This window comes from Ambystoma mexicanum, chromosome 2q (genome assembly GCF_040938575.1).
Source record: "Ambystoma mexicanum isolate Mex_15411 chromosome 2q, UKY_AmexF1_1, whole genome shotgun sequence".
Classification (NCBI taxonomy): domain Eukaryota; kingdom Metazoa; phylum Chordata; class Amphibia; order Caudata; family Ambystomatidae; genus Ambystoma; species Ambystoma mexicanum.
The window spans coordinates 125,929,447-125,957,366 of NC_090924.1; the positions used below are offsets into that span (position 1 = coordinate 125,929,447).

At 47.4% G+C, this 27,920-nt stretch overlaps 25 non-coding genes across 25 annotated transcripts; all 25 read left to right on the forward strand.

Moving 5' to 3' along the window:
• Nucleotides 1-3,449: 3,449 nt before the first annotated feature.
• On the forward strand, nucleotides 3,450-3,521 carry TRNAP-UGG (transfer RNA proline (anticodon UGG)). The gene has a single exon. It is a non-coding gene; the product is annotated as a tRNA-Pro (tRNA).
• Nucleotides 3,522-3,941: 420 nt separating this feature from the next.
• TRNAV-CAC (transfer RNA valine (anticodon CAC)) lies at nucleotides 3,942-4,014 on the forward strand. Its single transcript has one exon. It is a non-coding gene; the product is annotated as a tRNA-Val (tRNA).
• A 1,319-nt stretch (nucleotides 4,015-5,333) lies between these two features.
• TRNAP-UGG (transfer RNA proline (anticodon UGG)) lies at nucleotides 5,334-5,405 on the forward strand. The gene has a single exon. It is a non-coding gene; the product is annotated as a tRNA-Pro (tRNA).
• Nucleotides 5,406-5,805: 400 nt separating this feature from the next.
• On the forward strand, nucleotides 5,806-5,880 carry TRNAV-CAC (transfer RNA valine (anticodon CAC)). Its single transcript has one exon. It is a non-coding gene; the product is annotated as a tRNA-Val (tRNA).
• A 1,307-nt stretch (nucleotides 5,881-7,187) lies between these two features.
• Nucleotides 7,188-7,259, forward strand: TRNAP-UGG (transfer RNA proline (anticodon UGG)). Its single transcript has one exon. It is a non-coding gene; the product is annotated as a tRNA-Pro (tRNA).
• Nucleotides 7,260-7,679: 420 nt separating this feature from the next.
• TRNAV-CAC (transfer RNA valine (anticodon CAC)) lies at nucleotides 7,680-7,754 on the forward strand. Its single transcript has one exon. It is a non-coding gene; the product is annotated as a tRNA-Val (tRNA).
• A 1,315-nt stretch (nucleotides 7,755-9,069) lies between these two features.
• On the forward strand, nucleotides 9,070-9,141 carry TRNAP-UGG (transfer RNA proline (anticodon UGG)). Its single transcript has one exon. It is a non-coding gene; the product is annotated as a tRNA-Pro (tRNA).
• A 420-nt stretch (nucleotides 9,142-9,561) lies between these two features.
• Nucleotides 9,562-9,634, forward strand: TRNAV-CAC (transfer RNA valine (anticodon CAC)). Its single transcript has one exon. It is a non-coding gene; the product is annotated as a tRNA-Val (tRNA).
• Nucleotides 9,635-10,949: 1,315 nt separating this feature from the next.
• TRNAP-UGG (transfer RNA proline (anticodon UGG)) lies at nucleotides 10,950-11,021 on the forward strand. Its single transcript has one exon. It is a non-coding gene; the product is annotated as a tRNA-Pro (tRNA).
• A 400-nt stretch (nucleotides 11,022-11,421) lies between these two features.
• TRNAV-CAC (transfer RNA valine (anticodon CAC)) lies at nucleotides 11,422-11,496 on the forward strand. Its single transcript has one exon. It is a non-coding gene; the product is annotated as a tRNA-Val (tRNA).
• Nucleotides 11,497-12,802: 1,306 nt separating this feature from the next.
• TRNAP-UGG (transfer RNA proline (anticodon UGG)) lies at nucleotides 12,803-12,874 on the forward strand. The gene has a single exon. It is a non-coding gene; the product is annotated as a tRNA-Pro (tRNA).
• Nucleotides 12,875-13,274: 400 nt separating this feature from the next.
• TRNAV-CAC (transfer RNA valine (anticodon CAC)) lies at nucleotides 13,275-13,349 on the forward strand. Its single transcript has one exon. It is a non-coding gene; the product is annotated as a tRNA-Val (tRNA).
• Nucleotides 13,350-14,656: 1,307 nt separating this feature from the next.
• On the forward strand, nucleotides 14,657-14,728 carry TRNAP-UGG (transfer RNA proline (anticodon UGG)). The gene has a single exon. It is a non-coding gene; the product is annotated as a tRNA-Pro (tRNA).
• Nucleotides 14,729-15,148: 420 nt separating this feature from the next.
• TRNAV-CAC (transfer RNA valine (anticodon CAC)) lies at nucleotides 15,149-15,223 on the forward strand. The gene has a single exon. It is a non-coding gene; the product is annotated as a tRNA-Val (tRNA).
• Nucleotides 15,224-16,538: 1,315 nt separating this feature from the next.
• Nucleotides 16,539-16,610, forward strand: TRNAP-UGG (transfer RNA proline (anticodon UGG)). Its single transcript has one exon. It is a non-coding gene; the product is annotated as a tRNA-Pro (tRNA).
• A 420-nt stretch (nucleotides 16,611-17,030) lies between these two features.
• TRNAV-CAC (transfer RNA valine (anticodon CAC)) lies at nucleotides 17,031-17,103 on the forward strand. The gene has a single exon. It is a non-coding gene; the product is annotated as a tRNA-Val (tRNA).
• Nucleotides 17,104-18,418: 1,315 nt separating this feature from the next.
• TRNAP-UGG (transfer RNA proline (anticodon UGG)) lies at nucleotides 18,419-18,490 on the forward strand. Its single transcript has one exon. It is a non-coding gene; the product is annotated as a tRNA-Pro (tRNA).
• Nucleotides 18,491-18,890: 400 nt separating this feature from the next.
• Nucleotides 18,891-18,965, forward strand: TRNAV-CAC (transfer RNA valine (anticodon CAC)). The gene has a single exon. It is a non-coding gene; the product is annotated as a tRNA-Val (tRNA).
• Nucleotides 18,966-20,725: 1,760 nt separating this feature from the next.
• Nucleotides 20,726-20,798, forward strand: TRNAV-CAC (transfer RNA valine (anticodon CAC)). Its single transcript has one exon. It is a non-coding gene; the product is annotated as a tRNA-Val (tRNA).
• A 1,794-nt stretch (nucleotides 20,799-22,592) lies between these two features.
• Nucleotides 22,593-22,665, forward strand: TRNAV-CAC (transfer RNA valine (anticodon CAC)). The gene has a single exon. It is a non-coding gene; the product is annotated as a tRNA-Val (tRNA).
• Nucleotides 22,666-23,980: 1,315 nt separating this feature from the next.
• Nucleotides 23,981-24,052, forward strand: TRNAP-UGG (transfer RNA proline (anticodon UGG)). The gene has a single exon. It is a non-coding gene; the product is annotated as a tRNA-Pro (tRNA).
• Nucleotides 24,053-24,472: 420 nt separating this feature from the next.
• Nucleotides 24,473-24,547, forward strand: TRNAV-CAC (transfer RNA valine (anticodon CAC)). The gene has a single exon. It is a non-coding gene; the product is annotated as a tRNA-Val (tRNA).
• A 1,315-nt stretch (nucleotides 24,548-25,862) lies between these two features.
• On the forward strand, nucleotides 25,863-25,934 carry TRNAP-UGG (transfer RNA proline (anticodon UGG)). Its single transcript has one exon. It is a non-coding gene; the product is annotated as a tRNA-Pro (tRNA).
• A 400-nt stretch (nucleotides 25,935-26,334) lies between these two features.
• Nucleotides 26,335-26,409, forward strand: TRNAV-CAC (transfer RNA valine (anticodon CAC)). Its single transcript has one exon. It is a non-coding gene; the product is annotated as a tRNA-Val (tRNA).
• A 1,307-nt stretch (nucleotides 26,410-27,716) lies between these two features.
• On the forward strand, nucleotides 27,717-27,788 carry TRNAP-UGG (transfer RNA proline (anticodon UGG)). Its single transcript has one exon. It is a non-coding gene; the product is annotated as a tRNA-Pro (tRNA).
• Nucleotides 27,789-27,920: the final 132 nt, after the last annotated feature.

Here is a 27,920-nt window from a genome sequence, read left to right on the forward strand (position 1 = left end):
CTTGTGAGTTTTGGCCGTCCGATCTCAAAGTGGAAATATGTCCTTCCCTCTGTACGCTGCATAGGCCCTCAGCTGGCATACTTGTATATGTGCGCATGCTTGATAGGACGTATGTTTTAGGCTGGATTGTGTGAGCTTCAGGCGCAAGGCATTTGATTAGTCTTTAAGCAGGCACCTGTTCTCCCAGTCCCTACAAAGGTGAGCAAGCAGCTGTTTCTGTAGTGTAGTGGTTATCACGTTCCCCTCACACGCGAAAGGTCCCCCCGGTTCGAGACCGGGCAGAAACACTCTCTGCTGGCATTTTACACAAAATAGTTTTTTTCCCCTTTTGTCACACACAAATGTAAAGTATGAACTTATTTGCGTTCCCATGGAAATAGCATATGCTCTCAAGAGCTTGAGAAATACACTGGGAAGGCAAGCATCCTCACATGTATTCTGTATATGGGGCCAATAAAAAAATGCACGCGCTTGCATTTTGTGTATGTAATGTTGCAGAGCACAGAGAGGATTTATTTTCCCTACTGCTGGGTATTTGGGTCTCTGGGATCACAGTTGGGTCCGCTCCGTCCTCTGAAATGGTCCATATTAGTTACATAGGTTAGTGTACCAAAGAAATAATACATTTTCATATACAGCTTCTTCATTTCTGTGTTCTGAGGGATTACCAGTTGTAAGAAATGCACTTGCCGGTACAGTGATTCCCTGGCTTTCTCTGGCCCGAGAAAGCTTTTCCTCTGAAGTGGGAACAGAAGTTGGACTGCTTCTGCTGAACTTCCTGAAAGCAGAGCTGGCGGGAGGAGGGACTTTTTGAGTGCTGGGAAAATTTGAGCTGGAAATTTGCATCGGCTGGACAGAGATTGCTTGGAGCAGCCAAAATATAATAACGGCCATGGCGCTCAAGTAAAGCAGAAAGCTTTTAGTATACACCTTTTGCACTCTTGTCAACGAAGCTGGGCTCTGTGAATGCTCACCCTACGCAAGAAAAGAGAACAGACTTTGCTGGTGACCTAAATATATCTCGCCTGATCGAGCACGATCGAGCTCTGAGTGAGCAGCTGTGCAATGGTCATCTTTACCAAAGGGGAGATGCTGCTTTTTCCAGTGTCACGCCCATGCTCTCAGGGCTGGAGGGAGGAGGGCTGCTTTTTGTTTTTACAGGCAAAAGGAAAGGCCCAGCCCTCAGAGCTTCTGCCAATGCAGATCCCAGCAGGTGCAAAATAAAGGCTCTCCCCCACCTTGCCAGCTGCAGATTGATCAGAAGACTGCTAGTCTAGTGTGTTGGGCCACTTTCTCTCTTCTGTGTATCGTCCCCTCTTATTACATAAACAGCATAAGAGGAATAAAGGAAGGAAGGAAGGAAGGAACAGTGTATCGCAAGCACCTTCCACCCTGATGTCAATGGGCCACCAACCTTCGGGATGAGGAGGAGACCTGTGAAGACAGTCAGAGCGTGCCGACTGGGGCATTCATTTGGCTCATACACCGACAAGGCTTTCAGCGGCAGGAACAAACTTCAGGAATAGGCATTCTTGGCCTCGAATCCTAAGGGGGGTGCAAACGCTGAGGACAATTCCGTCAAATGCTCAAAGGACCGTGGCTCGTTGGTCTAGGGGTATGATTCTCGCTTTGGGTGCGAGAGGTCCGAGCCCAAGCAAGGTGGTTAACTTGAGCTCCTTTTTTTTGTTTTTTCAATGTTATTTTCATTGGACAGACTCTCTGGTTTTCTCGGTAAGCAGTAGTCGATGAACAATTCACTTCCTGAACCTCTTTGCGTGCCATGTCCTTGCGACAAGCACTTTGTGTTCTCTGTTAGCTCTCAGTAACATTCCTTGATTTGCTTGTGAGTTTTGGCCGTCCGATCTCAAAGTGGAAATATGTCCTTCCCTCTGTACGCTGCATAGGCCCTCAGCTGGCATACTTGTATATGTGCGCATGCTTGATAGGACGTATGTTTTAGGCTGGATTGTGTGAGCTTCAGGCGCAAGGCATTTGATTAGTCTTTAAGCAGGTCCACTTGCACTGCCCTTTGCACCTGTTCTCCCAGTCCCTACAAAGGTGAGCAAGCAGCTGTTTCTGTAGTGTAGTGGTTATCACGTTCGCCTCACACGCGAAAGGTCCCCGGGCAGAAACACTCTCTGCTGGCATTTTACACAAAATAGTTTTTTTCCCCTTTTGTCACACACAAATGTAAAGTATGAACTTATTTGCGTTCCCATGGAAATAGCATATGCTCTCAAGAGCTTGAGAAATACACTGGGAAGGCAAGCATCCTCACATGTATTCTGTATATGGGGCCAATAAAAAAATGCACGCGCTTGCATTTTGTGTATGTAATGTTGCAGAGCACAGAGAGGATTTATTTTCCCTACTGCTGGGTATTTGGGTCTCTGGGATCACAGTTGGGTCCGCTCCGTCCTCTGAAATGGTCCATATTAGTTACATAGGTTAGTGTACCAAAGAAATAATACATTTTCATATACAGCTTCTTCATTTCTGTGTTCTGAGGGATTACCAGTTGTAAGAAATGCACTTGCCGGTACAGTGATTCCCTGGCTTTCTCTGGCCCGAGAAAGCTTTTCCTCTGAAGTGGGAACAGAAGTTGGACTGCTTCTGCTGAACTTCCTGAAAGCAGAGCTGGCGGGAGGAGGGACTTTTTGAGTGCTGGGAAAATTTGAGCTGGAAATTTGCATCGGCTGGACAGAGATTGCTTGGAGCAGCCAAAATATAATAACGGCCATGGCGCTCAAGTAAAGCAGAAAGCTTTTAGTATACACCTTTTGCACTCTTGTCAACGAAGCTGGGCTCTGTGAATGCTCACCCTACGCAAGAAAAGAGAACAGACTTTGCTGGTGACCTAAATATATCTCGCCTGATCGAGCACGATCGAGCTCTGAGTGAGCAGCTGTGCAATGGTCATCTTTACCATAGGGGAGATGCTGCTTTTTCCAGTGTCACGCCCATGCTCTCAGGGCTGGAGGGAGGAGGGCTGCTTTTTGTTTTTACAGGCAAAAGGAAAGGCCCAGCCCTCAGAGCTTCTGCCAATGCAGATCCCAGCAGGTGCAAAATAAAGGCTCTCCCCCACCTTGCCAGCTGCAGATTGATCAGAAGACTGCTAGTCTAGTGTGTTGGGCCACTTTCTCTCTTCTGTGTATCGTCCCCTCTTATTACATAAACAGCATAAGAGGAATAAAGGAAGGAAGGAAGGAAGGAAGGAACAGTGTATCGCAAGCACCTTCCACCCTGATGTCAATGGGCCACCAACCTTCGGGATGAGGAGGAGACCTGTGAAGACAGTCAGAGCGTGCCGACTGGGGCATTCATTTGGCTCATACACCGACAAGGCTTTCAGCGGCAGGAACAAACTTCAGGAATAGGCATTCTTGGCCTCGAATCCTAAGGGGGGTGCAAACGCTGAGGACAATTCCGTCAAATGCTCAAAGGACCGTGGCTCGTTGGTCTAGGGGTATGATTCTCGCTTTGGGTGCGAGAGGTCCCGGGTTCAAATCCCGGACGAGCCCAATCAATGTGGTTAACTTGAGCTCCTTTTTTTTGTTTTTTCAATGTTATTTTCATTGGACAGACTCTCTGGTTTTCTCGGTAAGCAGTAGTCGATGAACAATTCACTTCCTGAACCTCTTTGCGTGCCATGTCCTTGCGACAAGCACTTTGTGTTCTCTGTTAGCTCTCAGTAACATTCCTTGATTTGCTTGTGAGTTTTGGCCGTCCGATCTCAAAGTGGAAATATGTCCTTCCCTCTGTACGCTGCATAGGCCCTCAGCTGGCATACTTGTATATGTGCGCATGCTTGATAGGACGTATGTTTTAGGCTGGATTGTGTGAGCTTCAGGCGCAAGGCATTTGATTAGTCTTTAAGCAGGTCCACTTGCACTGCCCTTTGCACCTGTTCTCCCAGTCCCTACAAAGGTGAGCAAGCAGCTGTTTCTGTAGTGTAGTGGTTATCACGTTCGCCTCACACGCGAAAGGTCCCCGGTTCGAGACCGGGCAGAAACACTCTCTGCTGGCATTTTACACAAAATAGTTTTTTTCCCCTTTTGTCACACACAAATGTAAAGTATGAACTTATTTGCGTTCCCATGGAAATAGCATATGCTCTCAAGAGCTTGAGAAATACACTGGGAAGGCAAGCATCCTCACATGTATTCTGTATATGGGGCCAATAAAAAAATGCACGCGCTTGCATTTTGTGTATGTAATGTTGCAGAGCACAGAGAGGATTTATTTTCCCTACTGCTGGGTATTTGTGTCTCTGGGATCACAGTTGGGTCCGCTCCGTCCTCTGAAATGGTCCATATTAGTTACATAGGTTAGTGTACCAAAGAAATAATACATTTTCATATACAGCTTCTTCATTTCTGTGTTCTGAGGGATTACCAGTTGTAAGAAATGCACTTGCCGGTACAGTGATTCCCTGGCTTTCTCTGGCCCGAGAAAGCTTTTCCTCTGAAGTGGGAACAGAAGTTGGACTGCTTCTGCTGAACTTCCTGAAAGCAGAGCTGGCGGGAGGAGGGACTTTTTGAGTGCTGGGAAAATTTGAGCTGGAAATTTGCATCGGCTAGACAGAGATTGCTTGGAGCAGCCAAAATATAATAACGGCCATGGCGCTCAAGTAAAGCAGAAAGCTTTTAGTATACACCTTTTGCACTCTTGTCAACGAAGCTGGGCTCTGTGAATGCTCACCCTACGCAAGAAAAGAGAACAGACTTTGCTGGTGACCTAAATATATCTCGCCTGATCGAGCACGATCGAGCTCTGAGTGAGCAGCTGTGCAATGGTCATCTTTACCAAAGGGGAGATGCTGCTTTTTCCAGTGTCACGCCCATGCTCTCAGGGCTGGAGGGAGGAGGGCTGCTTTTTGTTTTTACAGGCAAAAGGAAAGGCCCAGCCCTCAGAGCTTCTGCCAATGCAGATCCCAGCAGGTGCAAAATAAAGGCTCTCCCCCACCTTGCCAGCTGCAGATTGATCAGAAGACTGCTAGTCTAGTGTGTTGGGCCACTTTCTCTCTTCTGTGTATCGTCCCCTCTTATTACATAAACAGCATAAGAGGAATAAAGGAAGGAAGGAAGGAAGGAAGGAAGGAACAGTGTATCGCAAGCACCTTCCACCCTGATGTCAATGGGCCACCAACCTTCGGGATGAGGAGGAGACCTGTGAAGACAGTCAGAGCGTGCCGACTGGGGCATTCATTTGGCTCATACACCGACAAGGCTTTCAGCGGCAGGAACAAACTTCAGGAATAGGCATTCTTGGCCTCGAATCCTAAGGGGGGTGCAAACGCTGAGGACAATTCCGTCAAATGCTCAAAGGACCGTGGCTCGTTGGTCTAGGGGTATGATTCTCGCTTTGGGTGCGAGAGGTCCCGGGTTCAAATCCCGGATGAGCCCAATCAAGGTGGTTAACTTGAGCTCCTTTTTTTTGTTTTTTCAATGTTATTTTCATTGGACAGACTCTCTGGTTTTCTCGGTAAGCAGTAGTCGATGAACAATTCACTTCCTGAACCTCTTTGCGTGCCATGTCCTTGCGACAAGCACTTTGTGTTCTCTGTTAGCTCTCAGTAACATTCCTTGATTTGCTTGTGAGTTTTGGCCGTCCGATCTCAAAGTGGAAATATGTCCTTCCCTCTGTACGCTGCATAGGCCCTCAGCTGGCATACTTGTATATGTGCGCATGCTTGATAGGACGTATGTTTTAGGCTAGATTGTGTGAGCTTCAGGCGCAAGGCATTTGATTAGTCTTTAAGCAGGCACCTGTTCTCCCAGTCCCTACAAAGGTGAGCAAGCAGCTGTTTCTGTAGTGTAGTGGTTATCACGTTCGCCTCACACGCGAAAGGTCCCCCCGGTTCGAGACCGGGCAGAAACACTCTCTGCTGGCATTTTACACAAAATAGTTTTTTTCCCCTTTTGTCACACACAAATGTAAAGTATGAACTTATTTGCGTTCCCATGGAAATAGCATATGCTCTCAAGAGCTTGAGAAATACACTGGGAAGGCAAGCATCCTCACATGTATTCTGTATATGGGGGCAATAAAAAAATGCACGCGCTTGCATTTTGTGTATGTAATGTTGCAGAGCACAGAGAGGATTTATTTTCCCTACTGCTGGGTATTTGGGTCTCTGGGATCACAGTTGGGTCCGCTCCGTCCTCTGAAATGGTCCATATTAGTTACATAGGTTAGTGTACCAAAGAAATAATACATTTTCATATACAGCTTCTTCATTTCTGTGTTCTGAGGGATTACCAGTTGTAAGAAATGCACTTGCCGGTACAGTGATTCCCTGGCTTTCTCTGGCCCGAGAAAGCTTTTCCTCTGAAGTGGGAACAGAAGTTGGACTGCTTCTGCTGAACTTCCTGAAAGCAGAGCTGGCGGGAGGAGGGACTTTTTGAGTGCTGGGAAAATTTGAGCTGGAAATTTGCATCGGCTGGACAGAGATTGCTTGGAGCAGCCAAAATATAATAACGGCCATGGCGCTCAAGTAAAGCAGAAAGCTTTTAGTATACACCTTTTGCACTCTTGTCAACGAAGCTGGGCTCTGTGAATGCTCACCCTACGCAAGAAAAGAGAACAGACTTTGCTGGTGACCTAAATATATCTCGCCTGATCGAGCACGATCGAGCTCTGAGTGAGCAGCTGTGCAATGGTCATCTTTACCAAAGGGGAGATGCTGCTTTTTCCAGTGTCACGCCCATGCTCTCAGGGCTGGAGGGAGGAGGGCTGCTTTTTGTTTTTACAGGCAAAAGGAAAGGCCCAGCCCTCAGAGCTTCTGCCAATGCAGATCCCAGCAGGTGCAAAATAAAGGCTCTCCCCCACCTTGCCAGCTGCAGATTGATCAGAAGACTGCTAGTCTAGTGTGTTGGGCCACTTTCTCTCTTCTGTGTATCGTCCCCTCTTATTACATAAACAGCATAAGAGGAATAAAGGAAGGAAGGAAGGAACAGTGTATCGCAAGCACCTTCCACCCTGATGTCAATGGGCCACCAACCTTCGGGATGAGGAGGAGACCTGTGAAGACAGTCAGAGCGTGCCGACTGGGGCATTCATTTGGCTCATACACCGACAAGGCTTTCAGCGGCAGGAACAAACTTCAGGAATAGGCATTCTTGGCCTCGAATCCTAAGGGGGGTGCAAACGCTGAGGACAATTCCGTCAAATGCTCAAAGGACCGTGGCTCGTTGGTCTAGGGGTATGATTCTCGCTTTGGGTGCGAGAGGTCCCGGGTTCAAATCCCGGACGAGCCCAATCAAGGTGGTTAACTTGAGCTCCTTTTTTTTGTTTTTTCAATGTTATTTTCATTGGACAGACTCTCTGGTTTTCTCGGTAAGCAGTAGTCGATGAACAATTCACTTCCTGAACCTCTTTGCGTGCCATGTCCTTGCGACAAGCACTTTGTGTTCTCTGTTAGCTCTCAGTAACATTCCTTGATTTGCTTGTGAGTTTTGGCCGTCCGATCTCAAAGTGGAAATATGTCCTTCCCTCTGTACGCTGCATAGGCCCTCAGCTGGCATACTTGTATATGTGCGCATGCTTGATAGGACGTATGTTTTAGGCTGGATTGTGTGAGCTTCAGGCGCAAGGCATTTGATTAGTCTTTAAGCAGGTCCACTTGCACTGCCCTTTGCACCTGTTCTCCCAGTCCCTACAAAGGTGAGCAAGCAGCTGTTTCTGTAGTGTAGTGGTTATCACGTTCGCCTCACACGCGAAAGGTCCCCCCGGTTCGAGACCGGGCAGAAACACTCTCTGCTGGCATTTTACACAAAATAGTTTTTTTCCCCTTTTGTCACACACAAATGTAAAGTATGAACTTATTTGCGTTCCCATGGAAATAGCATATGCTCTCAAGAGCTTGAGAAATACACTGGGAAGGCAAGCATCCTAACATGTATTCTGTATATGGGGCCAATAAAAAAATGCACGCGCTTGCATTTTGTGTATGTAATGTTGCAGAGCACAGAGAGGATTTATTTTCCCTACTGCTGGGTATTTGGGTCTCTGGGATCACAGTTGGGTCCGCTCCGTCCTCTGAAATGGTCCATATTAGTTACATAGGTTAGTGTACCAAAGAAATAATACATTTTCATATACAGCTTCTTCATTTCTGTGTTCTGAGGGATTACCAGTTGTAAGAAATGCACTTGCCGGTACAGTGATTCCCTGGCTTTCTCTGGCCCGAGAAAGCTTTTCCTCTGAAGTGGGAACAGAAGTTGGACTGCTTCTGCTGAACTTCCTGAAAGCAGAGCTGGCGGGAGGAGGGACTTTTTGAGTGCTGGGAAAATTTGAGCTGGAAATTTGCATCGGCTGGACAGAGATTGCTTGGAGCAGCCAAAATATAATAACGGCCATGGCGCTCAAGTAAAGCAGAAAGCTTTTAGTATACACCTTTTGCACTCTTGTCAACGAAGCTGGGCTCTGTGAATGCTCACCCTACGCAAGAAAAGAGAACAGACTTTGCTGGTGACCTAAATATATCTCGCCTGATCGAGCACGATCGAGCTCTGAGTGAGCAGCTGTGCAATGGTCATCTTTACCAAAGGGGAGATGCTGCTTTTTCCAGTGTCACGCCCATGCTCTCAGGGCTGGAGGGAGGAGGGCTGCTTTTTGTTTTTACAGGCAAAAGGAAAGGCCCAGCCCTCAGAGCTTCTGCCAATGCAGATCCCAGCAGGTGCAAAATAAAGGCTCTCCCCCACCTTGCCAGCTGCAGATTGATCAGAAGACTGCTAGTCTAGTGTGTTGGGCCACTTTCTCTCTTCTGTGTATCGTCCCCTCTTATTACATAAACAGCATAAGAGGAATAAAGGAAGGAAGGAAGGAAGGAAGGAACAGTGTATCGCAAGCACCTTCCACCCTGATGTCAATGGGCCACCAACCTTCGGGATGAGGAGGAGACCTGTGAAGACAGTCAGAGCGTGCCGACTGGGGCATTCATTTGGCTCATACACCGACAAGGCTTTCAGCGGCAGGAACAAACTTCAGGAATAGGCATTCTTGGCCTCGAATCCTAAGGGGGGTGCAAACGCTGAGGACAATTCCGTCAAATGCTCAAAGGACCGTGGCTCGTTGGTCTAGGGGTATGATTCTCGCTTTGGGTGCGAGAGGTCCCGGGTTCAAATCCCGGATGAGCCCAATCAAGGTGGTTAACTTGAGCTCCTTTTTTTTGTTTTTTCAATGTTATTTTCATTGGACAGACTCTCTGGTTTTCTCGGTAAGCAGTAGTCGATGAACAATTCACTTCCTGAACCTCTTTGCGTGCCATGTCCTTGCGACAAGCACTTTGTGTTCTCTGTTAGCTCTCAGTAACATTCCTTGATTTGCTTGTGAGTTTTGGCCGTCCGATCTCAAAGTGGAAATATGTCCTTCCCTCTGTACGCTGCATAGGCCCTCAGCTGGCATACTTGTATATGTGCGCATGCTTGATAGGACGTATGTTTTAGGCTGGATTGTGTGAGCTTCAGGCGCAGGGCATTTGATTAGTCTTTAAGCAGGTCCACTTGCACTGCCCTTTGCACCTGTTCTCCCAGTCCCTACAAAGGTGAGCAAGCAGCTGTTTCTGTAGTGTAGTGGTTATCACGTTCGCCTCACACGCGAAAGGTCCCCGGTTCGAGACCGGGCAGAAACACTCTCTGCTGGCATTTTACACAAAATAGTTTTTTTCCCCTTTTGTCACACACAAATGTAAAGTATGAACTTATTTGCGTTCCCATGGAAATAGCATATGCTCTCAAGAGCTTGAGAAATACACTGGGAAGGCAAGCATCCTCACATGTATTCTGTATATGGGGCCAATAAAAAAATGCACGCGCTTGCATTTTGTGTATGTAATGTTGCAGAGCACAGAGAGGATTTATTTTCCCTACTGCTGGGTATTTGGGTCTCTGGGATCACAGTTGGGTCCGCTCCGTCCTCTGAAATGGTCCATATTAGTTACATAGGTTAGTGTACCAAAGAAATAATACATTTTCATATACAGCTTCTTCATTTCTGTGTTCTGAGGGATTACCAGTTGTAAGAAATGCACTTGCCGGTACAGTGATTCCCTGGCTTTCTCTGGCCCGAGAAAGCTTTTCCTCTGAAGTGGGAACAGAAGTTGGACTGCTTCTGCTGAACTTCCTGAAAGCAGAGCTGGCGGGAGGAGGGACTTTTTGAGTGCTGGGAAAATTTGAGCTGGAAATTTGCATCGGCTGGACAGAGATTGCTTGGAGCAGCCAAAATATAATAACGGCCATGGCGCTCAAGTAAAGCAGAAAGCTTTTAGTATACACCTTTTGCACTCTTGTCAACGAAGCTGGGCTCTGTGAATGCTCACCCTACGCAAGAAAAGAGAACAGACTTTGCTGGTGACCTAAATATATCTCGCCTGATCGAGCACGATCGAGCTCTGAGTGAGCAGCTGTGCAATGGTCATCTTTACCAAAGGGGAGATGCTGCTTTTTCCAGTGTCACGCCCATGCTCTCAGGGCTGGAGGGAGGAGGGCTGCTTTTTGTTTTTACAGGCAAAAGGAAAGGCCCAGCCCTCAGAGCTTCTGCCAATGCAGATCCCAGCAGGTGCAAAATAAAGGCTCTCCCCCACCTTGCCAGCTGCAGATTGATCAGAAGACTGCTAGTCTAGTGTGTTGGGCCACTTTCTCTCTTCTGTGTATCGTCCCCTCTTATTACATAAACAGCATAAGAGGAATAAAGGAAGGAAGGAAGGAAGGAAGGAACAGTGTATCGCAAGCACCTTCCACCCTGATGTCAATGGGCCACCAACCTTCGGGATGAGGAGGAGACCTGTGAAGACAGTCAGAGCGTGCCGACTGGGGCATTCATTTGGCTCATACACCGACAAGGCTTTCAGCGGCAGGAACAAACTTCAGGAATAGGCATTCTTGGCCTCGAATCCTAAGGGGGGTGCAAACGCTGAGGACAATTCCGTCAAATGCTCAAAGGACCGTGGCTCGTTGGTCTAGGGGTATGATTCTCGCTTTGGGTGCGAGAGGTCCCGGGTTCAAATCCCGGATGAGCCCAATCAAGGTGGTTAACTTGAGCTCCTTTTTTTTGTTTTTTCAATGTTATTTTCATTGGACAGACTCTCTGGTTTTCTCGGTAAGCAGTAGTCGATGAACAATTCACTTCCTGAACCTCTTTGCGTGCCATGTCCTTGCGACAAGCACTTTGTGTTCTCTGTTAGCTCTCAGTAACATTCCTTGATTTGCTTGTGAGTTTTGGCCGTCCGATCTCAAAGTGGAAATATGTCCTTCCCTCTGTACGCTGCATAGGCCCTCAGCTGGCATACTTGTATATGTGCGCATGCTTGATAGGACGTATGTTTTAGGCTAGATTGTGTGAGCTTCAGGCGCAAGGCATTTGATTAGTCTTTAAGCAGGCACCTGTTCTCCCAGTCCCTACAAAGGTGAGCAAGCAGCTGTTTCTGTAGTGTAGTGGTTATCACGTTCGCCTCACACGCGAAAGGTCCCCCCGGTTCGAGACCGGGCAGAAACACTCTCTGCTGGCATTTTACACAAAATAGTTTTTTTCCCCTTTTGTCACACACAAATGTAAAGTATGAACTTATTTGCGTTCCCATGGAAATAGCATATGCTCTCAAGAGCTTGAGAAATACACTGGGAAGGCAAGCATCCTCACATGTATTCTGTATATGGGGCCAATAAAAAAATGCACGCGCTTGCATTTTGTGTATGTAATGTTGCAGAGCACAGAGAGGATTTATTTTCCCTACTGCTGGGTATTTGGGTCTCTGGGATCACAGTTGGGTCCGCTCCGTCCTCTGAAATGGTCCATATTAGTTACATAGGTTAGTGTACCAAAGAAATAATACATTTTCATATACAGCTTCTTCATTTCTGTGTTCTGAGGGATTACCAGTTGTAAGAAATGCACTTGCCGGTACAGTGATTCCCTGGCTTTCTCTGGCCCGAGAAAGCTTTTCCTCTGAAGTGGGAACAGAAGTTGGACTGCTTCTGCTGAACTTCCTGAAAGCAGAGCTGGCGGGAGGAGGGACTTTTTGAGTGCTGGGAAAATTTGAGCTGGAATTTGCATCGGCTGGACAGAGATTGCTTGGAGCAGCCAAAATATAATAACGGCCATGGCGCTCAAGTAAAGCAGAAAGCTTTTAGTATACACCTTTTGCACTCTTGTCAACGAAGCTGGGCTCTGTGAATGCTCACCCTACGCAAGAAAAGAGAACAGACTTTGCTGGTGACCTAAATATATCTCGCCTGATCGAGCACGATCGAGCTCTGAGTGAGCAGCTGTGCAATGGTCATCTTTACCAAAGGGGAGATGCTGCTTTTTCCAGTGTCACGCCCATGCTCTCAGGGCTGGAGGGAGGAGGGCTGCTTTTTGTTTTTACAGGCAAAAGGAAAGGCCCAGCCCTCAGAGCTTCTGCCAATGCAGATCCCAGCAGGTGCAAAATAAAGGCTCTCCCCCACCTTGCCAGCTGCAGATTGATCAGAAGACTGCTAGTCTAGTGTGTTGGGCCACTTTCTCTCTTCTGTGTATCGTCCCCTCTTATTACATAAACAGCATAAGAGGAATAAAGGAAGGAAGGAAGGAACAGTGTATCGCAAGCACCTTCCACCCTGATGTCAATGGGCCACCAACCTTCGGGATGAGGAGGAGACCTGTGAAGACAGTCAGAGCGTGCCGACTGGGGCATTCATTTGGCTCATACACCGACAAGGCTTTCAGCGGCAGGAACAAACTTCAGGAATAGGCATTCTTGGCCTCGAATCCTAAGGGGGGTGCAAACGCTGAGGACAATTCCGTCAAATGCTCAAAGGACCGTGGCTCGTTGGTCTAGGGGTATGATTCTCGCTTTGGGTGCGAGAGGTCCCGGGTTCAAATCCCGGATGAGCCCAATCAAGGTGGTTAACTTGAGCTCCTTTTTTTTGTTTTTTCAATGTTATTTTCATTGGACAGACTCTCTGGTTTTCTCGGTAAGCAGTAGTCGATGAACAATTCACTTCCTGAACCTCTTTGCGTGCCATGTCCTTGCGACAAGCACTTTGTGTTCTCTGTTAGCTCTCAGTAACATTCCTTGATTTGCTTGTGAGTTTTGGCCGTCCGATCTCAAAGTGGAAATATGTCCTTCCCTCTGTACGCTGCATAGGCCCTCAGCTGGCATACTTGTATATGTGCGCATGCTTGATAGGACGTATGTTTTAGGCTAGATTGTGTGAGCTTCAGGCGCAAGGCATTTGATTAGTCTTTAAGCAGGCACCTGTTCTCCCAGTCCCTACAAAGGTGAGCAAGCAGCTGTTTCTGTAGTGTAGTGGTTATCACGTTCGCCTCACACGCGAAAGGTCCCCCCGGTTCGAGACCGGGCAGAAACACTCTCTGCTGGCATTTTACACAAAATAGTTTTTTTCCCCTTTTGTCACACACAAATGTAAAGTATGAACTTATTTGCGTTCCCATGGAAATAGCATATGCTCTCAAGAGCTTGAGAAATACACTGGGAAGGCAAGCATCCTCACATGTATTCTGTATATGGGGGCAATAAAAAAATGCACGCGCTTGCATTTTGTGTATGTAATGTTGCAGAGCACAGAGAGGATTTATTTTCCCTACTGCTGGGTATTTGGGTCTCTGGGATCACAGTTGGGTCCGCTCCGTCCTCTGAAATGGTCCATATTAGTTACATAGGTTAGTGTACCAAAGAAATAATACATTTTCATATACAGCTTCTTCATTTCTGTGTTCTGAGGGATTACCAGTTGTAAGAAATGCACTTGCCGGTACAGTGATTCCCTGGCTTTCTCTGGCCCGAGAAAGCTTTTCCTCTGAAGTGGGAACAGAAGTTGGACTGCTTCTGCTGAACTTCCTGAAAGCAGAGCTGGCGGGAGGAGGGACTTTTTGAGTGCTGGGAAAATTTGAGCTGGAAATTTGCATCGGCTGGACAGAGATTGCTTGGAGCAGCCAAAATATAATAACGGCCATGGCGCTCAAGTAAAGCAGAAAGCTTTTAGTATACACCTTTTGCACTCTTGTCAACGAAGCTGGGCTCTGTGAATGCTCACCCTACGCAAGAAAAGAGAACAGACTTTGCTGGTGACCTAAATATATCTCGCCTGATCGAGCACGATCGAGCTCTGAGTGAGCAGCTGTGCAATGGTCATCTTTACCAAAGGGGAGATGCTGCTTTTTCCAGTGTCACGCCCATGCTCTCAGGGCTGGAGGGAGGAGGGCTGCTTTTTGTTTTTACAGGCAAAAGGAAAGGCCCAGCCCTCAGAGCTTCTGCCAATGCAGATCCCAGCAGGTGCAAAATAAAGGCTCTCCCCCACCTTGCCAGCTGCAGATTGATCAGAAGACTGCTAGTCTAGTGTGTTGGGCCACTTTCTCTCTTCTGTGTATCGTCCCCTCTTATTACATAAACAGCATAAGAGGAATAAAGGAAGGAAGGAAGGAACAGTGTATCGCAAGCACCTTCCACCCTGATGTCAATGGGCCACCAACCTTCGGGATGAGGAGGAGACCTGTGAAGACAGTCAGAGCGTGCCGACTGGGGCATTCATTTGGCTCATACACCGACAAGGCTTTCAGCGGCAGGAACAAACTTCAGGAATAGGCATTCTTGGCCTCGAATCCTAAGGGGGGTGCAAACGCTGAGGACAATTCCGTCAAATGCTCAAAGGACCGTGGCTCGTTGGTCTAGGGGTATGATTCTCGCTTTGGGTGCGAGAGGTCCCGGGTTCAAATCCCGGACGAGCCCAATCAAGGTGGTTAACTTGAGCTCCTTTTTTTTGTTTTTTCAATGTTATTTTCATTGGACAGACTCTCTGGTTTTCTCGGTAAGCAGTAGTCGATGAACAATTCACTTCCTGAACCTCTTTGCGTGCCATGTCCTTGCGACAAGCACTTTGTGTTCTCTGTTAGCTCTCAGTAACATTCCTTGATTTGCTTGTGAGTTTTGGCCGTCCGATCTCAAAGTGGAAATATGTCCTTCCCTCTGTACGCTGCATAGGCCCTCAGCTGGCATACTTGTATATGTGCGCATGCTTGATAGGACGTATGTTTTAGGCTGGATTGTGTGAGCTTCAGGCGCAAGGCATTTGATTAGTCTTTAAGCAGGTCCACTTGCACTGCCCTTTGCACCTGTTCTCCCAGTCCCTACAAAGGTGAGCAAGCAGCTGTTTCTGTAGTGTAGTGGTTATCACGTTCGCCTCACACGCGAAAGGTCCCCCCGGTTCGAGACCGGGCAGAAACACTCTCTGCTGGCATTTTACACAAAATAGTTTTTTTCCCCTTTTGTCACACACAAATGTAAAGTATGAACTTATTTGCGTTCCCATGGAAATAGCATATGCTCTCAAGAGCTTGAGAAATACACTGGGAAGGCAAGCATCCTAACATGTATTCTGTATATGGGGCCAATAAAAAAATGCACGCGCTTGCATTTTGTGTATGTAATGTTGCAGAGCACAGAGAGGATTTATTTTCCCTACTGCTGGGTATTTGGGTCTCTGGGATCACAGTTGGGTCCGCTCCGTCCTCTGAAATGGTCCATATTAGTTACATAGGTTAGTGTACCAAAGAAATAATACATTTTCATATACAGCTTCTTCATTTCTGTGTTCTGAGGGATTACCAGTTGTAAGAAATGCACTTGCCGGTACAGTGATTCCCTGGCTTTCTCTGGCCCGAGAAAGCTTTTCCTCTGAAGTGGGAACAGAAGTTGGACTGCTTCTGCTGAACTTCCTGAAAGCAGAGCTGGCGGGAGGAGGGACTTTTTGAGTGCTGGGAAAATTTGAGCTGGAAATTTGCATCGGCTGGACAGAGATTGCTTGGAGCAGCCAAAATATAATAACGGCCATGGCGCTCAAGTAAAGCAGAAAGCTTTTAGTATACACCTTTTGCACTCTTGTCAACGAAGCTGGGCTCTGTGAATGCTCACCCTACGCAAGAAAAGAGAACAGACTTTGCTGGTGACCTAAATATATCTCGCCTGATCGAGCACGATCGAGCTCTGAGTGAGCAGCTGTGCAATGGTCATCTTTACCAAAGGGGAGATGCTGCTTTTTCCAGTGTCACGCCCATGCTCTCAGGGCTGGAGGGAGGAGGGCTGCTTTTTGTTTTTACAGGCAAAAGGAAAGGCCCAGCCCTCAGAGCTTCTGCCAATGCAGATCCCAGCAGGTGCAAAATAAAGGCTCTCCCCCACCTTGCCAGCTGCAGATTGATCAGAAGACTGCTAGTCTAGTGTGTTGGGCCACTTTCTCTCTTCTGTGTATCGTCCCCTCTTATTACATAAACAGCATAAGAGGAATAAAGGAAGGAAGGAAGGAAGGAAGGAACAGTGTATCGCAAGCACCTTCCACCCTGATGTCAATGGGCCACCAACCTTCGGGATGAGGAGGAGACCTGTGAAGACAGTCAGAGCGTGCCGACTGGGGCATTCATTTGGCTCATACACCGACAAGGCTTTCAGCGGCAGGAACAAACTTCAGGAATAGGCATTCTTGGCCTCGAATCCTAAGGGGGGTGCAAACGCTGAGGACAATTCCGTCAAATGCTCAAAGGACCGTGGCTCGTTGGTCTAGGGGTATGATTCTCGCTTTGGGTGCGAGAGGTCCCGGGTTCAAATCCCGGATGAGCCCAATCAAGGTGGTTAACTTGAGCTCCTTTTTTTTGTTTTTTCAATGTTATTTTCATTGGACAGACTCTCTGGTTTTCTCGGTAAGCAGTAGTCGATGAACAATTCACTTCCTGAACCTCTTTGCGTGCCATGTCCTTGCGACAAGCACTTTGTGTTCTCTGTTAGCTCTCAGTAACATTCCTTGATTTGCTTGTGAGTTTTGGCCGTCCGATCTCAAAGTGGAAATATGTCCTTCCCTCTGTACGCTGCATAGGCCCTCAGCTGGCATACTTGTATATGTGCGCATGCTTGATAGGACGTATGTTTTAGGCTGGATTGTGTGAGCTTCAGGCGCAGGGCATTTGATTAGTCTTTAAGCAGGTCCACTTGCACTGCCCTTTGCACCTGTTCTCCCAGTCCCTACAAAGGTGAGCAAGCAGCTGTTTCTGTAGTGTAGTGGTTATCACGTTCGCCTCACACGCGAAAGGTCCCCGGTTCGAGACCGGGCAGAAACACTCTCTGCTGGCATTTTACACAAAATAGTTTTTTTCCCCTTTTGTCACACACAAATGTAAAGTATGAACTTATTTGCGTTCCCATGGAAATAGCATATGCTCTCAAGAGCTTGAGAAATACACTGGGAAGGCAAGCATCCTCACATGTATTCTGTATATGGGGCCAATAAAAAAATGCACGCGCTTGCATTTTGTGTATGTAATGTTGCAGAGCACAGAGAGGATTTATTTTCCCTACTGCTGGGTATTTGGGTCTCTGGGATCACAGTTGGGTCCGCTCCGTCCTCTGAAATGGTCCATATTAGTTACATAGGTTAGTGTACCAAAGAAATAATACATTTTCATATACAGCTTCTTCATTTCTGTGTTCTGAGGGATTACCAGTTGTAAGAAATGCACTTGCCGGTACAGTGATTCCCTGGCTTTCTCTGGCCCGAGAAAGCTTTTCCTCTGAAGTGGGAACAGAAGTTGGACTGCTTCTGCTGAACTTCCTGAAAGCAGAGCTGGCGGGAGGAGGGACTTTTTGAGTGCTGGGAAAATTTGAGCTGGAAATTTGCATCGGCTGGACAGAGATTGCTTGGAGCAGCCAAAATATAATAACGGCCATGGCGCTCAAGTAAAGCAGAAAGCTTTTAGTATACACCTTTTGCACTCTTGTCAACGAAGCTGGGCTCTGTGAATGCTCACCCTACGCAAGAAAAGAGAACAGACTTTGCTGGTGACCTAAATATATCTCGCCTGATCGAGCACGATCGAGCTCTGAGTGAGCAGCTGTGCAATGGTCATCTTTACCAAAGGGGAGATGCTGCTTTTTCCAGTGTCACGCCCATGCTCTCAGGGCTGGAGGGAGGAGGGCTGCTTTTTGTTTTTACAGGCAAAAGGAAAGGCCCAGCCCTCAGAGCTTCTGCCAATGCAGATCCCAGCAGGTGCAAAATAAAGGCTCTCCCCCACCTTGCCAGCTGCAGATTGATCAGAAGACTGCTAGTCTAGTGTGTTGGGCCACTTTCTCTCTTCTGTGTATCGTCCCCTCTTATTACATAAACAGCATAAGAGGAATAAAGGAAGGAAGGAAGGAAGGAAGGAACAGTGTATCGCAAGCACCTTCCACCCTGATGTCAATGGGCCACCAACCTTCGGGATGAGGAGGAGACCTGTGAAGACAGTCAGAGCGTGCCGACTGGGGCATTCATTTGGCTCATACACCGACAAGGCTTTCAGCGGCAGGAACAAACTTCAGGAATAGGCATTCTTGGCCTCGAATCCTAAGGGGGGTGCAAACGCTGAGGACAATTCCGTCAAATGCTCAAAGGACCGTGGCTCGTTGGTCTAGGGGTATGATTCTCGCTTTGGGTGCGAGAGGTCCCGGGTTCAAATCCCGGATGAGCCCAATCAAGGTGGTTAACTTGAGCTCCTTTTTTTTGTTTTTTCAATGTTATTTTCATTGGACAGACTCTCTGGTTTTCTCGGTAAGCAGTAGTCGATGAACAATTCACTTCCTGAACCTCTTTGCGTGCCATGTCCTTGCGACAAGCACTTTGTGTTCTCTGTTAGCTCTCAGTAACATTCCTTGATTTGCTTGTGAGTTTTGGCCGTCCGATCTCAAAGTGGAAATATGTCCTTCCCTCTGTACGCTGCATAGGCCCTCAGCTGGCATACTTGTATATGTGCGCATGCTTGATAGGACGTATGTTTTAGGCTAGATTGTGTGAGCTTCAGGCGCAAGGCATTTGATTAGTCTTTAAGCAGGCACCTGTTCTCCCAGTCCCTACAAAGGTGAGCAAGCAGCTGTTTCTGTAGTGTAGTGGTTATCACGTTCGCCTCACACGCGAAAGGTCCCCCCGGTTCGAGACCGGGCAGAAACACTCTCTGCTGGCATTTTACACAAAATAGTTTTTTTCCCCTTTTGTCACACACAAATGTAAAGTATGAACTTATTTGCGTTCCCATGGAAATAGCATATGCTCTCAAGAGCTTGAGAAATACACTGGGAAGGCAAGCATCCTCACATGTATTCTGTATATGGGGCCAATAAAAAAATGCACGCGCTTGCATTTTGTGTATGTAATGTTGCAGAGCACAGAGAGGATTTATTTTCCCTACTGCTGGGTATTTGGGTCTCTGGGATCACAGTTGGGTCCGCTCCGTCCTCTGAAATGGTCCATATTAGTTACATAGGTTAGTGTACCAAAGAAATAATACATTTTCATATACAGCTTCTTCATTTCTGTGTTCTGAGGGATTACCAGTTGTAAGAAATGCACTTGCCGGTACAGTGATTCCCTGGCTTTCTCTGGCCCGAGAAAGCTTTTCCTCTGAAGTGGGAACAGAAGTTGGACTGCTTCTGCTGAACTTCCTGAAAGCAGAGCTGGCGGGAGGAGGGACTTTTTGAGTGCTGGGAAAATTTGAGCTGGAATTTGCATCGGCTGGACAGAGATTGCTTGGAGCAGCCAAAATATAATAACGGCCATGGCGCTCAAGTAAAGCAGAAAGCTTTTAGTATACACCTTTTGCACTCTTGTCAACGAAGCTGGGCTCTGTGAATGCTCACCCTACGCAAGAAAAGAGAACAGACTTTGCTGGTGACCTAAATATATCTCGCCTGATCGAGCACGATCGAGCTCTGAGTGAGCAGCTGTGCAATGGTCATCTTTACCAAAGGGGAGATGCTGCTTTTTCCAGTGTCACGCCCATGCTCTCAGGGCTGGAGGGAGGAGGGCTGCTTTTTGTTTTTACAGGCAAAAGGAAAGGCCCAGCCCTCAGAGCTTCTGCCAATGCAGATCCCAGCAGGTGCAAAATAAAGGCTCTCCCCCACCTTGCCAGCTGCAGATTGATCAGAAGACTGCTAGTCTAGTGTGTTGGGCCACTTTCTCTCTTCTGTGTATCGTCCCCTCTTATTACATAAACAGCATAAGAGGAATAAAGGAAGGAAGGAAGGAACAGTGTATCGCAAGCACCTTCCACCCTGATGTCAATGGGCCACCAACCTTCGGGATGAGGAGGAGACCTGTGAAGACAGTCAGAGCGTGCCGACTGGGGCATTCATTTGGCTCATACACCGACAAGGCTTTCAGCGGCAGGAACAAACTTCAGGAATAGGCATTCTTGGCCTCGAATCCTAAGGGGGGTGCAAACGCTGAGGACAATTCCGTCAAATGCTCAAAGGACCGTGGCTCGTTGGTCTAGGGGTATGATTCTCGCTTTGGGTGCTAGAGGTCAACTTGAGCTCCTTTTTTTTGTTTTTTCAATGTTATTTTCATTGGACAGACTCTCTGGTTTTCTCGGTAAGCAGTAGTCGATGAACAATTCACTTCCTGAACCTCTTTGCGTGCCATGTCCTTGCGACAAGCACTTTGTGTTCTCTGTTAGCTCTCAGTAACATTCCTTGATTTGCTTGTGAGTTTTGGCCGTCCGATCTCAAAGTGGAAATATGTCCTTCCCTCTGTACGCTGCATAGGCCCTCAGCTGGCATACTTGTATATGTGCGCATGCTTGATAGGACGTATGTTTTAGGCTGGATTGTGTGAGCTTCAGGCGCAAGGCATTTGATTAGTCTTTAAGCAGGTCCACTTGCACTGCCCTTTGCACCTGTTCTCCCAGTCCCTACAAAGGTGAGCAAGCAGCTGTTTCTGTAGTGTAGTGGTTATCATGTTCGCCTCACACGCGAAAGGTCCCCGGTTCGAGACCGGGCAGAAACACTCTCTGCTGGCATTTTACACAAAATAGTTTTTTTCCCCTTTTGTCACACACAAATGTAAAGTATGAACTTATTTGCGTTCCCATGGAAATAGCATATGCTCTCAAGAGCTTGAGAAATACACTGGGAAGGCAAGCATCCTCACATGTATTCTGTATATGGGGCCAATAAAAAAATGCACGCGCTTGCATTTTGTGTATGTAATGTTGCAGAGCACAGAGAGGATTTATTTTCCCTACTGCTGGGTATTTGGGTCTCTGGGATCACAGTTGGGTCCGCTCCGTCCTCTGAAATGGTCCATATTAGTTACATAGGTTAGTGTACCAAAGAAATAATACATTTTCATATACAGCTTCTTCATTTCTGTGTTCTGAGGGATTACCAGTTGTAAGAAATGCACTTGCCGGTACAGTGATTCCCTGGCTTTCTCTGGCCCGAGAAAGCTTTTCCTCTGAAGTGGGAACAGAAGTTGGACTGCTTCTGCTGAACTTCCTGAAAGCAGAGCTGGCGGGAGGAGGGACTTTTTGAGTGCTGGGAAAATTTGAGCTGGAAATTTGCATCGGCTGGACAGAGATTGCTTGGAGCAGCCAAAATATAATAACGGCCATGGCGCTCAAGTAAAGCAGAAAGCTTTTAGTATACACCTTTTGCACTCTTGTCAACGAAGCTGGGCTCTGTGAATGCTCACCCTACGCAAGAAAAGAGAACAGACTTTGCTGGTGACCTAAATATATCTCGCCTGATCGAGCACGATCGAGCTCTGAGTGAGCAGCTGTGCAATGGTCATCTTTACCAAAGGGGAGATGCTGCTTTTTCCAGTGTCACGCCCATGCTCTCAGGGCTGGAGGGAGGAGGGCTGCTTTTTGTTTTTACAGGCAAAAGGAAAGGCCCAGCCCTCAGAGCTTCTGCCAATGCAGATCCCAGCAGGTGCAAAATAAAGGCTCTCCCCCACCTTGCCAGCTGCAGATTGATCAGAAGACTGCTAGTCTAGTGTGTTGGGCCACTTTCTCTCTTCTGTGTATCGTCCCCTCTTATTACATAAACAGCATAAGAGGAATAAAGGAAGGAAGGAAGGAAGGAAGGAACAGTGTATGGCAAGCACCTTCCACCCTGATGTCAATGGGCCACCAACCTTCGGGATGAGGAGGAGACCTGTGAAGACAGTCAGAGCGTGCCGACTGGGGCATTCATTTGGCTCATACACCGACAAGGCTTTCAGCGGCAGGAACAAACTTCAGCAATAGGCATTCTTGGCCTCGAATCCTAAGGGGGGTGCAAACGCTGAGGACAATTCCGTCAAATGCTCAAAGGACCGTGGCTCGTTGGTCTAGGGGTATGATTCTCGCTTTGGGTGCGAGAGATCCCGGACGAGCCCAATCAATGTGGTTAACTTGAGCTCCTTTTTTTTGTTTTTTCAATGTTATTTTCATTGGACAGACTCTCTGGTTTTCTCGGTAAGCAGTAGTCGATGAACAATTCACTTCCTGAACCTCTTTGCGTGCCATGTCCTTGCGACAAGCACTTTGTGTTCTCTGTTAGCTCTCAGTAACATTCCTTGATTTGCTTGTGAGTTTTGGCCGTCCGATCTCAAAGTGGAAATATGTCCTTCCCTCTGTACGCTGCATAGGCCCTCAGCTGGCATACTTGTATATGTGCGCATGCTTGATAGGACGTATGTTTTAGGCTGGATTGTGTGAGCTTCAGGCGCAAGGCATTTGATTAGTCTTTAAGCAGGTCCACTTGCACTGCCCTTTGCACATGTTCTCCCAGTCCCTACAAAGGTGAGCAAGCAGCTGTTTCTGTAGTGTAGTGGTTATCACGTTCGCCTCACACGCGAAAGGTCCCCGGTTCGAGACCGGGCAGAAACACTCTCTGCTGGCATTTTACACAAAATAGTTTTTTTCCCCTTTTGTCACACACAAATGTAAAGTATGAACTTATTTGCGTTCCCATGGAAATAGCATATGCTCTCAAGAGCTTGAGAAATACACTGGGAAGGCAAGCATCCTCACATGTATTCTGTATATGGGGCCAATAAAAAAATGCACACGCTTGCATTTTGTGTATGTAATGTTGCAGAGCACAGAGAGGATTTATTTTCCCTACTGCTGGGTATTTGGGTCTCTGGGATCACAGTTGGGTCCGCTCCGTCCTCTGAAATGGTCCATATTAGTTACATAGGTTAGTGTACCAAAGAAATAATACATTTTCATATACAGCTTCTTCATTTCTGTGTTCTGAGGGATTACCAGTTGTAAGAAATGCACTTGCCGGTACAGTGATTCCCTGGCTTTCTCTGGCCCGAGAAAGCTTTTCCTCTGAAGTGGGAACAGAAGTTGGACTGCTTCTGCTGAACTTCCTGAAAGCAGAGCTGGCGGGAGGAGGGACTTTTTGAGTGCTGGGAAAATTTGAGCTGGAAATTTGCATCGGCTGGACAGAGATTGCTTGGAGCAGCCAAAATATAATAACGGCCATGGCGCTCAAGTAAAGCAGAAAGCTTTTAGTATACACCTTTTGCACTCTTGTCAACGAAGCTGGGCTCTGTGAATGCTCACCCTACGCAAGAAAAGAGAACAGACTTTGCTGGTGACCTAAATATATCTCGCCTGATCGAGCACGATCGAGCTCTGAGTGAGCAGCTGTGCAATGGTCATCTTTACCAAAGGGGAGATGCTGCTTTTTCCAGTGTCACGCCCATGCTCTCAGGGCTGGAGGGAGGAGGGCTGCTTTTTGTTTTTACAGGCAAAAGGAAAGGCCCAGCCCTCAGAGCTTCTGCCAATGCAGATCCCAGCAGGTGCAAAATAAAGGCTCTCCCCCACCTTGCCAGCTGCAGATTGATCAGAAGACTGCTAGTCTAGTGTGTTGGGCCACTTTCTCTCTTCTGTGTATCGTCCCCTCTTATTACATAAACAGCATAAGAGGAATAAAGGAAGGAAGGAAGGAAGGAAGGAACAGTGTATCGCAAGCACCTTCCACCCTGATGTCAATGGGCCACCAACCTTCGGGATGAGGAGGAGACCTGTGAAGACAGTCAGAGCGTGCCGACTGGGGCATTCATTTGGCTCATACACCGACAAGGCTTTCAGCGGCAGGAACAAACTTCAGGAATAGGCATTCTTGGCCTCGAATCCTAAGGGGGGTGCAAACGCTGAGGACAATTCCGTCAAATGCTCAAAGGACCGTGGCTCGTTGGTCTAGGGGTATGATTCTCGCTTTGGGTGCGAGAGGTCCCGGGTTCAAATCCCGGACGAGCCCAATCAAGGTGGTTAACTTGAGGTCCTTTTTTTTGTTTTTTCAATGTTATTTTCATTGGACAGACTCTCTGGTTTTCTCGGTAAGCAGTAGTCGATGAACAATTCACTTCCTGAACCTCTTTGCGTGCCATGTCCTTGCGACAAGCACTTTGTGTTCTCTGTTAGCTCTCAGTAACATTCCTTGATTTGCTTGTGAGTTTTGGCCGTCCGATCTCAAAGTGGAAATATGTCCTTCCCTCTGTACGCTGCATAGGCCCTCAGCTGGCATACTTGTATATGTGCGCATGCTTGATAGGACGTATGTTTTAGGCTGGATTGTGTGAGCTTCAGGCGCAAGGCATTTGATTAGTCTTTAAGCAGGTCCACTTGCACTGCCCTTTGCACCTGTTCTCCCAGTCCCTACAAAGGTGAGCAAGCAGCTGTTTCTGTAGTGTAGTGGTTATCACGTTCGCCTCACACGCGAAAGGTCCCCCCGGTTCGAGACCGGGCAGAAACACTCTCTGCTGGCATTTTACACAAAATAGTTTTTTTCCCCTTTTGTCACACACAAATGTAAAGTATGAACTTATTTGCGTTCCCATGGAAATAGCATATGCTCTCAAGAGCTTGAGAAATACACTGGGAAGGCAAGCATCCTCACATGTATTCTGTATATGGGGCCAATAAAAAAATGCACGCGCTTGCATTTTGTGTATGTAATGTTGCAGAGCACAGAGAGGATTTATTTTCCCTACTGCTGGGTATTTGGGTCTCTGGGATCACAGTTGGGTCCGCTCCGTCCTCTGAAATGGTCCATATTAGTTACATAGGTTAGTGTACCAAAGAAATAATACATTTTCATATACAGCTTCTTCATTTCTGTGTTCTGAGGGATTACCAGTTGTAAGAAATGCACTTGCCGGTACAGTGATTCCCTGGCTTTCTCTGGCCCGAGAAAGCTTTTCCTCTGAAGTGGGAACAGAAGTTGGACTGCTTCTGCTGAACTTCCTGAAAGCAGAGCTGGCGGGAGGAGGGACTTTTTGAGTGCTGGGAAAATTTGAGCTGGAAATTTGCATCGGCTGGACAGAGATTGCTTGGAGCAGCCAAAATATAATAACGGCCATGGCGCTCAAGTAAAGCAGAAAGCTTTTAGTATACACCTTTTGCACTCTTGTCAACGAAGCTGGGCTCTGTGAATGCTCACCCTACGCAAGAAAAGAGAACAGACTTTGCTGGTGACCTAAATATATCTCGCCTGATCGAGCACGATCGAGCTCTGAGTGAGCAGCTGTGCAATGGTCATCTTTACCAAAGGGGAGATGCTGCTTTTTCCAGTGTCACGCCCATGCTCTCAGGGCTGGAGGGAGGAGGGCTGCTTTTTGTTTTTACAGGCAAAAGGAAAGGCCCAGCCCTCAGAGCTTCTGCCAATGCAGATCCCAGCAGGTGCAAAATAAAGGCTCTCCCCCACCTTGCCAGCTGCAGATTGATCAGAAGACTGCTAGTCTAGTGTGTTGGGCCACTTTCTCTCTTCTGTGTATCGTCCCCTCTTATTACATAAACAGCATAAGAGGAATAAAGGAAGGAAGGAAGGAAGGAAGGAACAGTGTATCGCAAGCACCTTCCACCCTGATGTCAATGGGCCACCAACCTTCGGGATGAGGAGGAGACCTGTGAAGACAGTCAGAGCGTGCCGACTGGGGCATTCATTTGGCTCATACACCGACAAGGCTTTCAGCGGCAGGAACAAACTTCAGGAATAGGCATTCTTGGCCTCGAATCCTAAGGGGGGTGCAAACGCTGAGGACAATTCCGTCAAATGCTCAAAGGACCGTGGCTCGTTGGTCTAGGGGTATGATTCTCGCTTTGGGTGCGAGAGGTCCCGGGTTCAAATCCCGGACGAGCCCAATCAAGGTGGTTAACTTGAGGTCCTTTTTTTTGTTTTTTCAATGTTATTTTCATTGGACAGACTCTCTGGTTTTCTCGGTAAGCAGTAGTCGATGAACAATTCACTTCCTGAACCTCTTTGCGTGCCATGTCCTTGCGACAAGCACTTTGTGTTCTCTGTTAGCTCTCAGTAACATTCCTTGATTTGCTTGTGAGTTTTGGCCGTCCGATCTCAAAGTGGAAATATGTCCTTCCCTCTGTACGCTGCATAGGCCCTCAGCTGGCATACTTGTATATGTGCGCATGCTTGATAGGACGTATGTTTTAGGCTAGATTGTGTGAGCTTCAGGCGCAAGGCATCTGATTAGTCTTTAAGCAGGCACCTGTTCTCCCAGTCCCTACAAAGGTGAGCAAGCAGCTGTTTCTGTAGTGTAGTGGTTATCACGTTCGCCTCACACGCGAAAGGTCCCCCCGGTTCGAGACCGGGCAGAAACACTCTCTGCTGGCATTTTACACAAAATAGTTTTTTTCCCCTTTTGTCACACACAAATGTAAAGTATGAACTTATTTGCGTTCCCATGGAAATAGCATATGCTCTCAAGAGCTTGAGAAATACACTGGGAAGGCAAGCATCCTCACATGTATTCTGTATATGGGGCCAATAAAAAAATGCACGCGCTTGCATTTTGTGTATGTAATGTTGCAGAGCACAGAGAGGATTTATTTTCCCTACTGCTGGGTATTTGGGTCTCTGGGATCACAGTTGGGTCCGCTCCGTCCTCTGAAATGGTCCATATTAGTTACATAGGTTAGTGTACCAAAGAAATAATACATTTTCATATACAGCTTCTTCATTTCTGTGTTCTGAGGGATTACCAGTTGTAAGAAATGCACTTGCCGGTACAGTGATTCCCTGGCTTTCTCTGGCCCGAGAAAGCTTTTCCTCTGAAGTGGGAACAGAAGTTGGACTGCTTCTGCTGAACTTCCTGAAAGCAGAGCTGGCGGGAGGAGGGACTTTTTGAGTGCTGGGAAAATTTGAGCTGGAAATTTGCATCGGCTGGACAGAGATTGCTTGGAGCAGCCAAAATATAATAACGGCCATGGCGCTCAAGTAAAGCAGAAAGCTTTTAGTATACACCTTTTGCACTCTTGTCAACGAAGCTGGGCTCTGTGAATGCTCACCCTACGCAAGAAAAGAGAACAGACTTTGCTGGTGACCTAAATATATCTCGCCTGATCGAGCACGATCGAGCTCTGAGTGAGCAGCTGTGCAATGGTCATCTTTACCAAAGGGGAGATGCTGCTTTTTCCAGTGTCACGCCCATGCTCTCAGGGCTGGAGGGAGGAGGGCTGCTTTTTGTTTTTACAGGCAAAAGGAAAGGCCCAGCCCTCAGAGCTTCTGCCAATGCAGATCCCAGCAGGTGCAAAATAAAGGCTCTCCCCCACCTTGCCAGCTGCAGATTGATCAGAAGACTGCTAGTCTAGTGTGTTGGGCCACTTTCTCTCTTCTGTGTATCGTCCCCTCTTATTACATAAACAGCATAAGAGGAATAAAGGAAGGAAGGAAGGAACAGTGTATCGCAAGCACCTTCCACCCTGATGTCAATGGGCCACCAACCTTCGGGATGAGGAGGAGACCTGTGAAGACAGTCAGAGCGTGCCGACTGGGGCATTCATTTGGCTCATACACCGACAAGGCTTTCAGCGGCAGGAACAAACTTCAGGAATAGGCATTCTTGGCCTCGAATCCTAAGGGGGGTGCAAACGCTGAGGACAATTCCGTCAAATGCTCAAAGGACCGTGGCTCGTTGGTCTAGGGGTATGATTCTCGCTTTGGGTGCGAGAGGTCCCGGGTTCAAATCCCGGACGAGCCCAATCAAGGTGGTTAACTTGAGCTCCTTTTTTTTGTTTTTTCAATGTTATTTTCATTGGACAGACTCTCTGGTTTTCTCGGTAAGCAGTAGTCGATGAACAATTCACTTCCTGAACCTCTTTGCGTGCCATGT